This window comes from Pseudophryne corroboree, chromosome 9, assembly GCF_028390025.1.
Source record: "Pseudophryne corroboree isolate aPseCor3 chromosome 9, aPseCor3.hap2, whole genome shotgun sequence".
Classification (NCBI taxonomy): Eukaryota; Metazoa; Chordata; class Amphibia; order Anura; family Myobatrachidae; genus Pseudophryne; species Pseudophryne corroboree.
Window position 1 is genome coordinate 395,432,990 of NC_086452.1, and position 14,619 is coordinate 395,447,608.

Consider the following 14,619-nt stretch of genomic DNA (forward strand, 5'->3'; position numbering starts at 1 on the left):
TAAAAGCACTTAGCCATGTAGCGCCATATATACAATAGCTGCCTGCTCTTTCAGTCCATGTTTTTGTTTAAGTGGTTGAGTCTAAAAGTCACACATCACAAGCTCAGATACAAGAACTTTCCTGCTACCTACTGTATATAGAGAATGCAATACATTGTACAACAATGTGTTTCAAAACTTTATACTTGGAAAAAGTGAAGAGACAAAGTCAAAAATAACAAAAACATTTCTACCCATAGCAACCAATTATATTGTAACAAACATTTTTCTTCTACTGCTTGGAAACTGAAAACAAGTCTGATTAGTTCATTCGGTTTTCAGTTTTGCATATGCTCTGTGCAGAACTCCTAATTTCTCTATATATTGTGTAAATCTGTCAGACCACTTGTCTTGTTTGGGAGGAGAGGGGGTTAAATGTTTAACCAAGGCTCTATTGCAACAGCAGCCCCAGTGGGCAAGTTCTTACAAAGAAAGATGGTGTATCAAGTAGTAATGAATGAAGGCCCTCATTCAGAGTTGTTCGCTCGCTAGCTGCTTTTAGCAGCATTGCAAACGCTAGGCCGCCGCCCTCTGGGAGTGTATCTTAGCTTAGCAGAATAGCGAACGAAAGAGTAGCAGAATTGCTACTAAATAATTCTTTGCAGTTTCTGAGTAGCTCCAGACCTACTCCTAGATTGCGATCAGCTCAGTCCGTTTAGTTCCTGTTTTGACGTCACAAACACGCCCTGTGTTCGGCCAGCCACTCCCCTCGTTTCTCCAGACACTCCCGCGTTTTTCCCTGACACGCCTGCGTTTTTTAGCACACTCCCGGAAAACGCTCAGTTACCACCCAGAAACGCCCCTTTCCTGTCAATCACTCACCAATCAGCAGTGCGACTGAAAAGCGCCGCAAAATCCACAGCAAATCTACTTAAGTTTTTAGTTAAATAACTAAGCGCATGTGCCCTGCGTGCCTTGCGCATGCGCATTTAGCAACAAATCGCAGCATAGCGAAAATCGGCAACGAGCGAACAACTCGGAATGAGGGCCGAAGTCTTCTAAACTATCCCGTGGATTAGCCACCTCATTCTGCATTTAGCCACGATAATAAGCCACTTGCGGAATTTGAACTTAAGCGTTTCACGTGGAATGTCCCCATTTTGTTTACTACACATGGGATCCTCAGTCGTCTCCCCCCCCCCCCAAAAAAAAAAATGGCACCTGATCACTACAAATTGCAAAGATGAAATGACCAAAGCTTGGAGTCCACAACTTTCCTTTACCACCAGTCACAAGTATTTTTGCACCCCTGGGCGCTTGTAACTGGTTGGTAGCGAAGTGGACTCATGATCATTTCACTCTGATTTGTATAGACACTCCAATGGGTATATTTACTACAGTGTGGGTTTACAGAAGTTGAGATGTTGCCCTTAGCAACCACTCAGATTGTACTTATCTTTCTTGAGGATTATAGCGAGAATCTGATTGGTTGCTACGGGCAACATCTCCACTTCTATAAACCCATGTTTTAGTAAATCTACCCCCAAGAGTTAGATTACCAAAGTGCAGTTTGTCAAAGCCACCAATCATCGGTGGCTTGGGCCGATAGTATTATAATGGCAATAGGAATAAATTCTAAATAAGCCTGGTTTAGCATTAACAGTATTAATATTGTGATTTTAAAGTACTGGTAAGGCCGATTTGTAAATCTACCCCCAGGTGTCCCTCAAACATCTTGGGTTTTTACCAAATGTGTGGATATTTCATATTGTAAGATTAGTCATAACCTCCCAACTGTCCCACCTTATGCAGGGGATTTCCAATTTGAGGGGTCTATCCTGATGACCCAAGATTTCAGGGCAGGTAGTTCTTAGACCGTGGAAACACAGTCAACTCATTGCCTATAAACTATGACATACGTAAGGCCTTTCTACTTCTCAAAAACCAAGGAGTTAAAAACCCAGCCTCACCGATGGTTGTAAAGCTGCCTTTACAATTCTACTTATTTTTACAATGTTTGATTGTTTGATGTGTCCATCAATTGGAAAGATAGGTAAAAAGCTTACAAAGGAAGACAACTAATAGAATAGTCTATAAAACGCATACGGAATTATTATTGTATACAGTCATTTCACTGGAAACAAGACTCCACTGAAAAGCAGCTGATTTGAAATTGAAATGTCTGGGTTTTCAGTTCCTTCAAGCAGATGTGACCACCGTGCAGAATATAAAAAAAGGGAATTTCTACAGAACTGTGCTGCAGTGTTCATATACAGGTTGAGTATCCCTTATCCAAAATGCTTGGGACCAGAGGTATTTTGGATATCGGATTTTTCCGTATTTTGGAATAATTGTATACCATAATGAGATATCATGACTATAGGACCCAAGTCTAAGCACAGAACGCATTTATGTTTCATATATACCTTATACACACAGCCTGCAGGTAATTTTAGACAATATTTTTTATAACTTTGTGCATTAAACAAAGTGTGTGTACATTCACACAATTCATTTATGTTTCATATACACCTTATACACACAGCCTAAAGGTCATTTAATACAATATTTTTAATAACTGTGTATTAAACAAAGTTTGTGTACATTGAGCCATCAAAAAACAAAGGTTTCACTATCTCACTCTCACTCAAAAAAGTCTGTATTTCGGAATATTCCGTATTTCGGACTATTTGGATATGGGATACTCAACCTGTAATAGGAAACACTCAGAAACAGAATTAGCATGCCCTGTGCCTAACGTTCAGAATAGTATTATATCTAGGATCAAAAACTGTCCATTTTATTTCCTTTGTAATAGTTTAGAAGTGAAGGCATAACATCACTGCTCAGACTTACCAGTTTATAGTTTTTCTGTATTAAACAAATCCAGGTAGTAAAAGCACAACAAATGTATTACTCCGTATTGAGTGGAATACCCTACAGTATATAAGCGCACAACAGGTTACTATCCTGTGGTTTGCTGTTCAGGTGATGAGGGGGTCCATAAATATGTAACACGTACTATCCACCACTCTGCTCATTCCTGCATGCTTTCACTAGCGGCGTATGAGTAGCTGTCAGACTGCCAGTCTGAAAGAAAATACTGAGTGTCTGGTCATCACTATCCATGCCGGAGTGTCTAGTTGCGCCATACATTCTGTGCATAAAGGATAAGTGTATGATGACACATCTGTAGCAGGGACGTGCAGTCAGGGGAGGCAGGGGAGGCAGTGCCTCCCCTGTCATTAATGACTAATATAATAGAAAGAAGATACATATGACAATATCCTGTGTCATATGTATCTTCTTTATATTTTTCTAATAATTTTAGTTTATTAAACTAGTTTGGGAGGCACTGATAGTTAGTGCCTCCCGCTGACAGTGGGATCGGGGACAGAGCGGGGGGCGGGGCCAAACACTGGGCTGTAAAAGCCCATGTAAAAAATCACTGAAAGCGGCACTTCTATAAGTGCCTCGCTGGCAGGGAAAGCACGCCTCTGCCAGCGAGGCACATGTGATTGGGCCAGCGGATCCAGTGCTGGATCCGCTGTCCAATCACTTGTACTGAGCGGCAGGACAAGGAAGGGACTCGGGAGCTCCCCTCCCTTCATTCCCCCTGACCTCTCTCCTGCCGGAGGGACAGCATCTGCCAGCACACGCTGCGCATTAAAACCAATCATCTCCTGCTGGCCTCGTCTTGCGTGACACAGGTAGGGAAAAAGTAATTATCTGTAAATCGCCCCCCCCCCCCCCCCTCTGGTATTCCCTTGTCATCTGGTCCCCGTCCCCCCCCCCCCCCCCAACCGTCACATATCGCCCTGTGGAAGCTCACTAGCAATAGTATTAGTATGTAAATGTGTAAATTACATATAACATACATCCGGGACCTGTAATGTATAATTAGGAGGCAACTTTGTTTATGTCTCAGTGGAATCTTTGAATGCATGTCCTTTACCTACTAATACTCTGTTCATAGGCTGCGGGTCAGACCCTATTAATATTAAATATGAAGTGACAAGTGGGGGTTTGTGCCAGATATGGAATTAAACGGAATGATCTCTCTATAAAATGTCTCACATGCTATATTGTTTCTGTGTCTAGTGGGTATTTAGTGCAATCAGATACACACTGCTGTCAATCTATATACAGGGGTATGATCTTCTGATACTTATATAAAGTGTACCCACATATATACTTATCTAAATACGGCTAGTGGTATTCTAGTGCTATCAATTTAATAAATGTTTAGTACTGGAGACAAGTGCTGCTAATTTATATGTAATATTTGTAAAACATCTCTGTGCATTAGGAATACTATATCATGAGCACTGCTGGTAGATATCAATTACTGCTGTAAGTCACTGCACGGATACAATCCAACACAGTGTAGTAGGATAACCTATCACTGTGTACTGACATTATATGGGAGACACTAAACCCATTTTTTTCTGCACATTTATTCATATATCATAAATAGCAGCAGTGGATAATAGAGGCTGCTGTGATTTACTAAGCAGACATTCTTTGAGCACAGGACAGCGAGGCTGTTTACCAAGACACATCCCCATCAGTCCTCTCTATGCCCAGGCAACCCATATAATATCATACTAGCAGCTTTGCAGAGTGTTACATTCTAGGATTTCACGTATGAGTCATATACTCAGCAACTTTGTTTCACTCCTTAGATTACAACATTAGACTCAATCTACCACGTTTACAGTCCTTAGGGCAGGAGTAGATACTTATTGTTGCAATATCTCTAAACATGGCTACAATCTGACGGAATAGTATGTGACTCTAAAGGAAGGCAGCATATTTCCCTCTGTCACAGCATATAAACTCCAGTTAATACGAAAATTGCAGGTCTCATATGAATATAGCACTGGTTCAGTGCTGCACTAATATATGTATGTGGATGCACAATTGAAATAAATACAAGAAAACATATGCAGGGAGAAACACATTAGCTCTGTTTTTAATCTTTATTCACACATTATTCTATTTGTGTCACCTTTTACCTTCTCTTCTGTTCTCTATGAATTTTAATATTTCGCTCTATTCCTAATAAAGGACAATCAAGTCCCATATAAATATATAATAAAAACTTCAATATTGATGTGGGTCATTGGGCATTTATGCCTTTATGTGATACTACTGCTGTGGATATATATGTTTTACAATAACAATTATATTAAAATTTGTTAGTTGGGTGAGTGCACCTCAAAGTGTACCTGGTTTCTTCCCCTTTTCCCCTCTGTACGGGGATTTGACTTCATATTCCTGTTTAAACCAGGGGGTAGCACCTTCGTGAGCCTTCAAATCCTTTTTCACAGATACATGTGTGAATCTCAGAAATAGGGTTTAATTAGATATTATGAAAGGCACCCCAACTATGTGATTTATATAATAGTTCACATATCCTGGTGCGGGTTACTCCCCAGACCTGATGGGAGCTTTTTTGCTTGACCAGTACTGGAACTTCCAGTATTATTTTGTGTCTACTGACTGACCGCAAAGTTCTGGTTAAATTTTGTGTCCCTTAGCGAGGCACATGTGATTGGACACATGGAGTGCCTCCCCAGCCGTTGTCCTCACCGCACGTCACTGATCTGTAGGTCTATCATATTATCCTGGAAAAAAAGCACTCTCATAAGAAGGAAACCGTCAAGCTTATGGGTGCACAGGCAACTTCTGGGGCACCCAGCACCTGTCCACAGTGTAGGCTGAAGCCATATCGTCAGCTGAACAAATAATCTTCAATGCAACACATTCACTAGTGACATTTCTGAGGCAAGCTGTGCCTCACGTCACAGTCACGTCAATTCTCAGGCACAGAAAGGTTTGAAAAGTGTGAACGTTATCATTCCATCAAATTTGAAAAATTTAGAACCTACACGACAAGCCACTTTTAAGCATCTCTTTCCCCCGAACATAGGTTTTGCACGCAAAAACATCACCTTCCATGTGGAAACACCTTCATTCCTCAAATGTCACTTACAAGAAGATGAAGTCAAAATACAGATGTGTCCTCATACAACTAGCCTCAACACATCATGTGACGTAGGTCGCCTGGCGGGGAGTAAGCCGCCAGGTCCCATCCGACTGCCAGTAAATGCATGTTCGTTGGAACATGAAGACATTAAGACGTACCAGGAGACTGAGCTGATTAATTTGATATGGGACGCTTGCAGCCGCTGCATCGTAGCACTTCCTATGCAGATTCAGAGACCCAGTCGCAGGTTTATCTCTGTCCACTTTACCTCCATTCAAGGCTCTGTAAATAGACCACTTAGTTTGTTATTTACCTGGGGGTCCAGTATGCCACCGGATCCAGTAGAGCCCAGGATGTCTGCTGTGATCCGGAGATCTTCTATTGGGTGGGCTTTCCCCATACACATAGTTGTCAATTGAAAATATGCTACCAGCATAAAAAAAATATTGTTGGATCTTTGCAGGCATCACGTAAACCCACTGGTTTGAGTGGACAGTCAGCCCCAAAATTAGTAATATTTGCATTAACTTAACTTATGGAATTCCACCTAAACTTAGATTTTCAGTTTGGTTGGAATTGCCCTTTCAGAGATAACAAGATAATGGCCCTCATTCCGAGTCGTTCGCTCTGTATTTTTCATCGCATCGCAGTGAAATTCCGCTTAGTGCGCATGCGCAATATTCGCACTGCGACTGCGCCAAGTATCTTTGCTATGAAGAAAGTATTTTTACTCACGGCTTTTTCATCGCTCCGGCGATCGTAATGTGATTGACAGGAAATGGGTGTTACTGGGCGGAAACACGGCGTTTTATGGGCGTGTGGATGAAAACGCTACCGTTTCCGGAAAAAACGCAGGAGTGGCCGGAGAAACGGGGGAGTGGTTGGGCGAACGCTGGGTGTGTTTGTGACGTCAAACCAGGAACGACAAGCACTGAACTGATCGCACAGGCAGAGTAAGTGTGGAGCTACTCTAAAACTGCTAAGTAGTTTGTGATCGCAATATTGCGAATACATCGGTCGCAATTTTAAGATGCTAAGATACACTCCCAGTAGGCGGCGGCTTAGCGTGTGTAACTCTGCTAAATTCGCCTTGCGACCGATCAACTCGGAATGAGGGCCAATATTCATGTCATTCAGATTGGCTCCACAGTTATTCATGGCCTCCAAAATGAGAATGTACTAAGCTTTCGAGTGTGATAAAGTGGAGAGAGATAAAGTACCAGCCAATCAGCTCTTTAGTGCCATGTTGAGGCTGTGTTTCAAAAATGACAGTTAGGAGCTGATTGGCTGGTAGTTTCTCTCTCTCAAGGCTTAGTACATCTGCCCCTTAATACAGTCATTTTTGACTGTCATCAGCAGTGTAAATGAAGTGAATAAAAATAGCGTGGGCCTACAAAACATTCATTGACATCAGTCACTTTACCCCAGGGGAGAGATTGTCCCTTTAAGCCCTGCAATCATTCCTGGAGAAGGAGAGAGAGGGGAGGTTGTGGAATGACAAGCAAAGGCCAGGTCTCTGTGTGATGCCATTGTCAGGACACAGGTACAGATAATTGCCAGCTCCAATTCCCATCGTATCCAACAAGTCAGCATTGAAAATACAGAATGGACAGACTTGGATGATGGTAACGACTTCACGCAGGGTCACCTCGGAAACCTCTGTTACAGGAGGTGTGGAGGCATTCTCATTGTGTAGAGACCATTGCTAGGGAAGGTACAGAAATCCACAGAAATGTGTGCAGCTATATGAACTCCCCTTCAAATTAACAAGTAAAAATGGGGAATAGCTTCTTTTTAAGCTCCAGGAGCTGAGCCTAGCAGAGAATTTCCTTTCATTCATAGCCAGCCAACCAGGGATTTTCTCACAGGACAAAAGACAGAGGAATCAGTGATTGCAAGATTGAATTTCAATTTGGCCACAGAAGCAAAAGCGGATACCTGTAACAGAATACAGGGACCACTGAGGATACCAAGGGTCACACTGACCCACCGGTAAATAGGAAAACAGTGACCAACCCCATGGCAGGTTATTGCTTGCGGTGTCTTGCCCGAAGCCGTACCGCATAACAGGTGGCAATGCCCAAGAACATACCCTAAATGAGTAGTTGTGCTTCCATGAAATCCTGTCCTTCTATTCAACTCCCTTCCTTCTATTATTTTGACCAATAAAAGCTAAGTGCCTGGGGTAGAAAAAAAAACAAGCAACAAAAATATGAAGAGAAAAAAAAATAATGAACCATAATGGAGCCCCAGATATATGTTGGATCACCATATGTGGTAAATGCAGCCCTGGTTCTGCCATGCAATGCAGCTACTGAACAAATACAGTGATCTGCCTGGAGGACAGGTACCACTTCATCTAATGGTGCCCATACACTTCTGAGATAATCGGTGCTATCCTTTGATTTCAACCTCATCTGTGAGAGAAATCGAAGGATTGTATGCACATATTAGGTACCTTGAGACGCGATGCGCGGGCACGCCGTTCGAATGTCGCGTCTCAAGATAGTATGTGCTGCACTTAATATTTCTTGCATCGCAGTGTGATCGCATGTGGTTTTTAAACCACATGTGATATATCGCACTGCGATGTGCGATGGGCGCCCGCTGGGAGCACCCAGAGGCCTCTCCCACTCGGCGGTGACGTGCCGATCACGTGATTACCATGCGATCTATCGCATGATCGCATGGTAATCACTTTGGCAGTTCAGGTGCGATTTCATCGTACCTGAACTGCTGGTGCGATGCCCTGTGATATCGCGTCGCAGGGCATCGCACAAGTGTATGGGCACCATAACAGCACAGAGTAGCCCCATACCTAGATGACAGGACCGATCTCGAACTGACCTAAGGCTGTAAGATAAATCTCACGGAGGTGGTGAAAAACAACCTTCTAAACTTTACAATGCAGAACGGAGTCTTCCTATTTGGACAGCTTTCAGTCAGTCTCCAGATTTGGCTGATGTTCTGAATAAAGGCAGTTGACATGTTTTATGTAGGTGCCTGTCCCAGTCTCTGCCAATTAAAAAAACCCACAGACCTGACTTAGGTGCCAAAGGACACACACTGCACAGAAAGTCTGGGCAGAAAGAAAAATGTAACTCAAATACTTATCATACATAAAGTCTACCTTGTGTGTGATCGCTGCATTTCTGGCTGATGAAACGTTTAGAACATAGGGTGAGGTTTACCAAATCTTGGAGACAGATAAATGTAGACGCTGATTATTTGATATGAGCAACTCCTGCATTTTATCTCTCTACGAATCACATTTCTATAATGTGTAAAATTCGAGACTGAAATGTAATACAGCTCAGCGCGATGTTGGGTTGTGATTTGCGGATGCACACATTACTGTATATTAGTCTGAGCTGATGGAGTTATGACAAGATAAGAGTCTCAGTAAATAATGCTCGCTGCACCATGTTCTACAATCTCCCTTTAGCGGCAATGACCTATAACTGAATGATAGTGAGCTGAGTTTTTTTCAAGTGGCGCCCATATAAGTGACAAGTACCAAAATAATAATACCTATGGAAAAGATTAAGAGAAAGGGATCTATGCACTGTTTCTATTTTAAATAAACAGGAGACAATTGCCCGTGGCTCTTCAGCTGTGGTCTTGTAGTTCTACAACATGATGGAAAACACAGAATTTGATGAAACCAAGCTTAGACTATTCATAAAACATGATTAAATATTATGTTTAATCTAAAATCAAAACGGTTTTATTTAATATCAGATGCTGCATGGACATTGGTTCATAACTCACAGCCATCGACAGTTGGTTTTACAGACCACGCTAGCAAAATTACAGATTACGGGGTCTATGTACTAAGTCTTGGAGAGAGATAAAGTGGTCGGAGATTAAGGGGCAGATGTATTAAGCCTGGAGAAGTGATAAAGCCGTGATAAGTGGAAGGTGATAAAGCACCAGCCAATCAACTCCTAACTGTCAATTTACATATTGGAGCTGATTGGCTGGTGCATTATCACCTTGCACTTTTCACTGCTTTATCACTTCTCTAGGCTTAATACATCTGCCCCTAAGTCCCAACCAACCCGCTCCTGTCGGTTTCTTCAACCCCAGCCTGTGACATGGCAGTTAGGAGCAGATTGGCTGGTACTTTAGTTCTCTCCAAGGCTTAGTACACAGACCCCAGAATGTGATTGGTAGCTACGGGATATTGTACACGTTTGCATGCTGCCCCATTTCATTAAGTTAGCTTTAAAGGTTCCCAACTGCCGGATACCTTTCTTTTCTTTTAAATAACAGTTCTAGCTGCTCTGCTGAAGCCCGCTGAGGGCTGTATAAGGGAATGAGAGGATGAGACAAGTTTCTGGAATCAAAGACTCGGATCTGTGCGTGCATTAGGTGGGACTACAGCTTTACCTTGCAGGCGCTGGCAGCCAGGAGGAGTGTGGAGCCCCAGGGTGTATTCATATTTCACAAACAGCTCGCTACAGCTGTTCAGCTAACATCTAAACAGTCTGAAACACTGCAGACACAAAGGGCTGGGGAGAGAGATGACGGCATTTCCATACACAGTTATGTCAGCTGTGTTACAATTGTAACCAAAGCATTGTGGGTAATAATGGCAATATGGGACAATGATTTGAAGTGGGCCAATTATTCATCAAAGCATAAATGTTTCCATGTATAAATGCATGCTGTCATATTCTATCTGTGCCGCCTTATGAGAATAGGGCCCCCGTGAGCTGCAGGCTATGATACAGATCTTCCCTTTCCTGTTGGACTCACTCATCCTGTGGTTGTCCGACTGTTATGGAACTACAAGACCCAGCTTGTGACAACAAAGCCTAACAGTGGATGCTGGAATCTGTAATCCTACCAGTAAAGGTTCTTCAGAATAATTGTTCTGGAACCTTGCTGGGCAACATAGTTGTTAGTATTGCTGCCTCTCAGCACTGGGGTCAGGGGTTCAATATTAACAAGGCCCAAACAGTTGTGAGTTTGTATGTTCTTCCATGCCTACGTGGGTTTCCTTCCACAATCCAAGAACATAGTGGTATGTTAAATGCGTTCTGAGAAACATTAACTCCTGTGCGATGATTCCCAAACTGGGTGCCACAGGACACTTATAGTTGATGATCCAGAACCAAACAAATTTATGGTCAGTGTGATAGACAAAACCAGTGCTTGTGGCTGTAACATCATACAATATGTCGACAAATAATAATAATAATAATAATTTTATTTATATAGCGCTCTTTCTCCAACAGGACTCAAGGCGCTTTACAGACATCAAAAACAATGCACATGATACAGAGGATTTGAGTAATACAACAATAGACAAGATTTTTCTTTTATGTCTGTGTTGCTTAAGTCCACAGAAAGCATAACGCAGGATTGGTGAAGGCATTTTGGGTAATAACTTCCAAGGGTTGTGTATTCCACCCTTATAGGTACCAAGTGCAGCAGCCATCTTAGGCGCTAAGCGTAGGATTACCCAGGTGGAATAGTCTACCCCTAGAAGAGATGACACAAAATGGGGGTGATTTCAGAGTCCTACAGTTCAGAGTAGGGTTCCAACAAAACCACAAGGTCCATGTATTTTTTTCATCCCATCCACAAGTGTACCATATGGGGCAGCCATGTTGGGCGCACTTTGAAGGTTACACTGTGGGAGGTGAGCCATGCAAGGGCCAAGTTCATATATGGGAAAACTGATGCTTAAGTAATAGTATGATGTACCCTGCATGTAGGGCACAATGGAAAGGTGTGCAATCAGTGGAGGTTAACATTACAGGAAAACACATGGTGGGTTGGAAGCGAGCAATGGAGAGAAAAAAAAAAAAACACAATAGCAGGTAACTAGTGGCAGAAGTAGGAGTGGGATAACATTTTGATTAGATCTTAGTTCGGTTGGGTATGAGAATGAGGGGGGCATACAGAAGCACAACCCTGTGCACCAGCAAATAAGTGACAGGTAAGCACAATTTCTGAATTTCTCAAAAATACTGCTTTTATAACTAAATGCTGAGTCGCATCCGGGATTTGTACATTGCAATATGCCGGGTTGGCGACATCACCGCCGACGCAAGTGGAGGCAGCGCTTGGAGATCAGATCGCCTCTTTCTATGCAGTGAACTGGTGCCGGATCACATCAACCTGGCTTACCCGTTTACATTGCACCGGGACCAACCTTGCAAGCTAGCCGAGTTGGATTCCCGGGTCACTGGACCCGGATTAACCCTTTTACATTGAGCCACTCCTAGCGTTATTACAGCAGTAACCTGGGTTTTTTAGGACACTGTAAAAGGGGTATAAGAAATAGCACTGTGAAGTACAGAGTACTATGCAGGAACAAGCTCATATAGATTTGTCTAGATCTGTGACTCTATGGGGTCAATTCTATTCGGCAACTAAAGAATAGTGCCGGGAACTAGCTCCCGACGCTATTCAATTCTGCTACTAGTTGCCCGCAATTGTCGGGAATTCTTCTCTCATCCCCGGGGGATGAGAGAAGAAACCCGACAAAAGTGCTGCCTCGCGGCCGGCGCGAGGCTGATTCTGTCGGGAATCAGCCTCGCGCCGGGTAGTTAAGTCGGAGAATGCCCGTTCTCCCGACAAAACTACCTGTTAAGTCGGCGAGAACGGGACATCGCCGACTTAACTTTAGCTGAATTGAATAGCGTCGGGAGCTAATTCCCGGCGCTATTCTTTAGTTGCCGAATAGAATTGACCCCTATGACTCATTTGCTAACGTTGGGCGTGGCTAGGAGCTCTGAGTCATAGGGGTCAATTCAATTTGCCGACAGTTAAATAGCGCCGGGAATTAGATCCCGGTGCTATTCAATACAGCGCCAAGTGACACTTAATTGTCGGGAATTCTTCTCTCACCCCCGGGGGATGCGAGAGGAAATCCGACAAAAGCGCTGTTGCGCGGCCGGCGTGAGGCTGATTCTGTCGGGAATCAGCATTGCGTCGGGGAGTTAAGCACGTTCTCCCGACAAATCAATCTGTTAAGTCTGGGAGAACGGGCATTCACCGACTTAACATGAGCTGAATTGAATAGTGACGGGAGCTAATTCCCGGCGCTATTCAACTGTCGGCAAATTGAATTGACCCCACACAGTCACAGATCTGGATAGGAGAGACCAGCCTTGCAAGTGTGGTGGTTCGCTCGGGTACGGTGTACCGTTAAGAATCTAGCCGCCCGTACACCGTACCCGCGGCCCGCCACTCTCGCACACCTTAGCCGCCGTTAGCGGCTATTACGGTAAAAGCCGCAGATGTGCTCCTCCTCCCCTTCCCAGCCTGCTGCTGTCTCAGGGAAGGAGAGTAGACCGCAGCACGGTCCCGTCCCTCAGTGCTGCGCAGTCAGACTTTGATCTCCGGACGTGGAGTGTATCTTCTCAACTGTTCGTTAGCCAATCAGAGCTCATGAACCGGCAGTCAATTAGGAGCCACAGCAGCTTGTGCGTGAGCTCTGACTGGCTAACGAACCGGTGCTCAGTTGAGAAGATACACACCGCGGCCGGAGACAACCAGAATCTGACTGAGCAGCAATGAGGGATGGGCCCGCGCTCCACTCTCCTCTCTGTCCCTGACATAGCAGCAGTGGGTGAGCAGCGGGATGGAGGTGGGAGGTGTGGGGTAGGTGGGGCATATGTATAACTGGCATTGTGGGCATATGTATATATGGCACTGTGGGGCATATTTATATATGGCATTGTGGGGCATATGTATAACTGGCACTGTGGGGCATATGTGGCACTGTGGAGCATATGTGTAACAGGCACTGTGGGGCATATGTATATATGGCATTGTGGGGCATATCTAGCACTGTGGGGCATATATTTATCTGGCATTGTGGGGATATGTATATCTGGCATTATGGGGCATATGTGGCACTGTGGGGCATATGTATAACTGGCACTGTGGGGCATATGTGTATCTGGCAAAATAGACTGCGGCGGGTGCGCGTCACGGCAGTGCTGTGGGGAGACTACAACTCCCGGCATGCCTTGCACAGCCAGGAAGGAACATGGTGGTTGCTGTTTCTGGTATTGGTGCAGAGTGAGAGTCTGTAGTGTGCAGTGTGCAGGGACAATGAAGCTGGTGAGAGGCTAATACCATATACTGTTATGAGGGATAAGCCCCCAGTGCACACACTGTGTATGTGATGTTTTATAGCAGAAGGGGCTGTATAGTGATGTGTGTGTGTGTATAAATAAATATATATATATATATATATATATATATATATATATATATATATATAGTCTCCCAACATTATGCTTGAAGGTAATACTCCACATAATACAAATATTGACCGCCCAAAGGACTTGCAGGGGTTAAGGGGGTGTAGCCGATAGCAACGTTGTGAAGATTGCCTGTAGGGTGCGATGAATCACCTAGTATATATATACATATGTATTAGTGCTCACTCTAGGGGACGGGCAGGGCGTGGGTCCGTGAGGGGCACAAGTGCGCGTGCGCCAAAAGGGGCGTGTCCATGCAAATAGGGGGTGTGGCCACTTGCACGTAATGCAAGTGGGCGGTTCAGTCCACAGACGGGGGCGTGGACGGCCGGCGCCGTCACTGTTGGGGGCGTGCCCAGCACCTATGGAGGTGCTGGGCTTCCCCCAAGCTCTCTGACTGCGTGAATGATGCGCGCTGCA

At 44.1% G+C, this 14,619-nt stretch overlaps 1 protein-coding gene across 1 annotated transcript in view; it reads right to left on the bottom strand.

Annotated features, from left to right (window-relative positions):
- Positions 1 to 14,619, bottom strand: part of IL17RD (interleukin 17 receptor D) — a 166,071-nt gene that overhangs the window by 134,324 nt on the left and 17,128 nt on the right. The gene's annotated exons all lie outside the window — the stretch shown is intronic.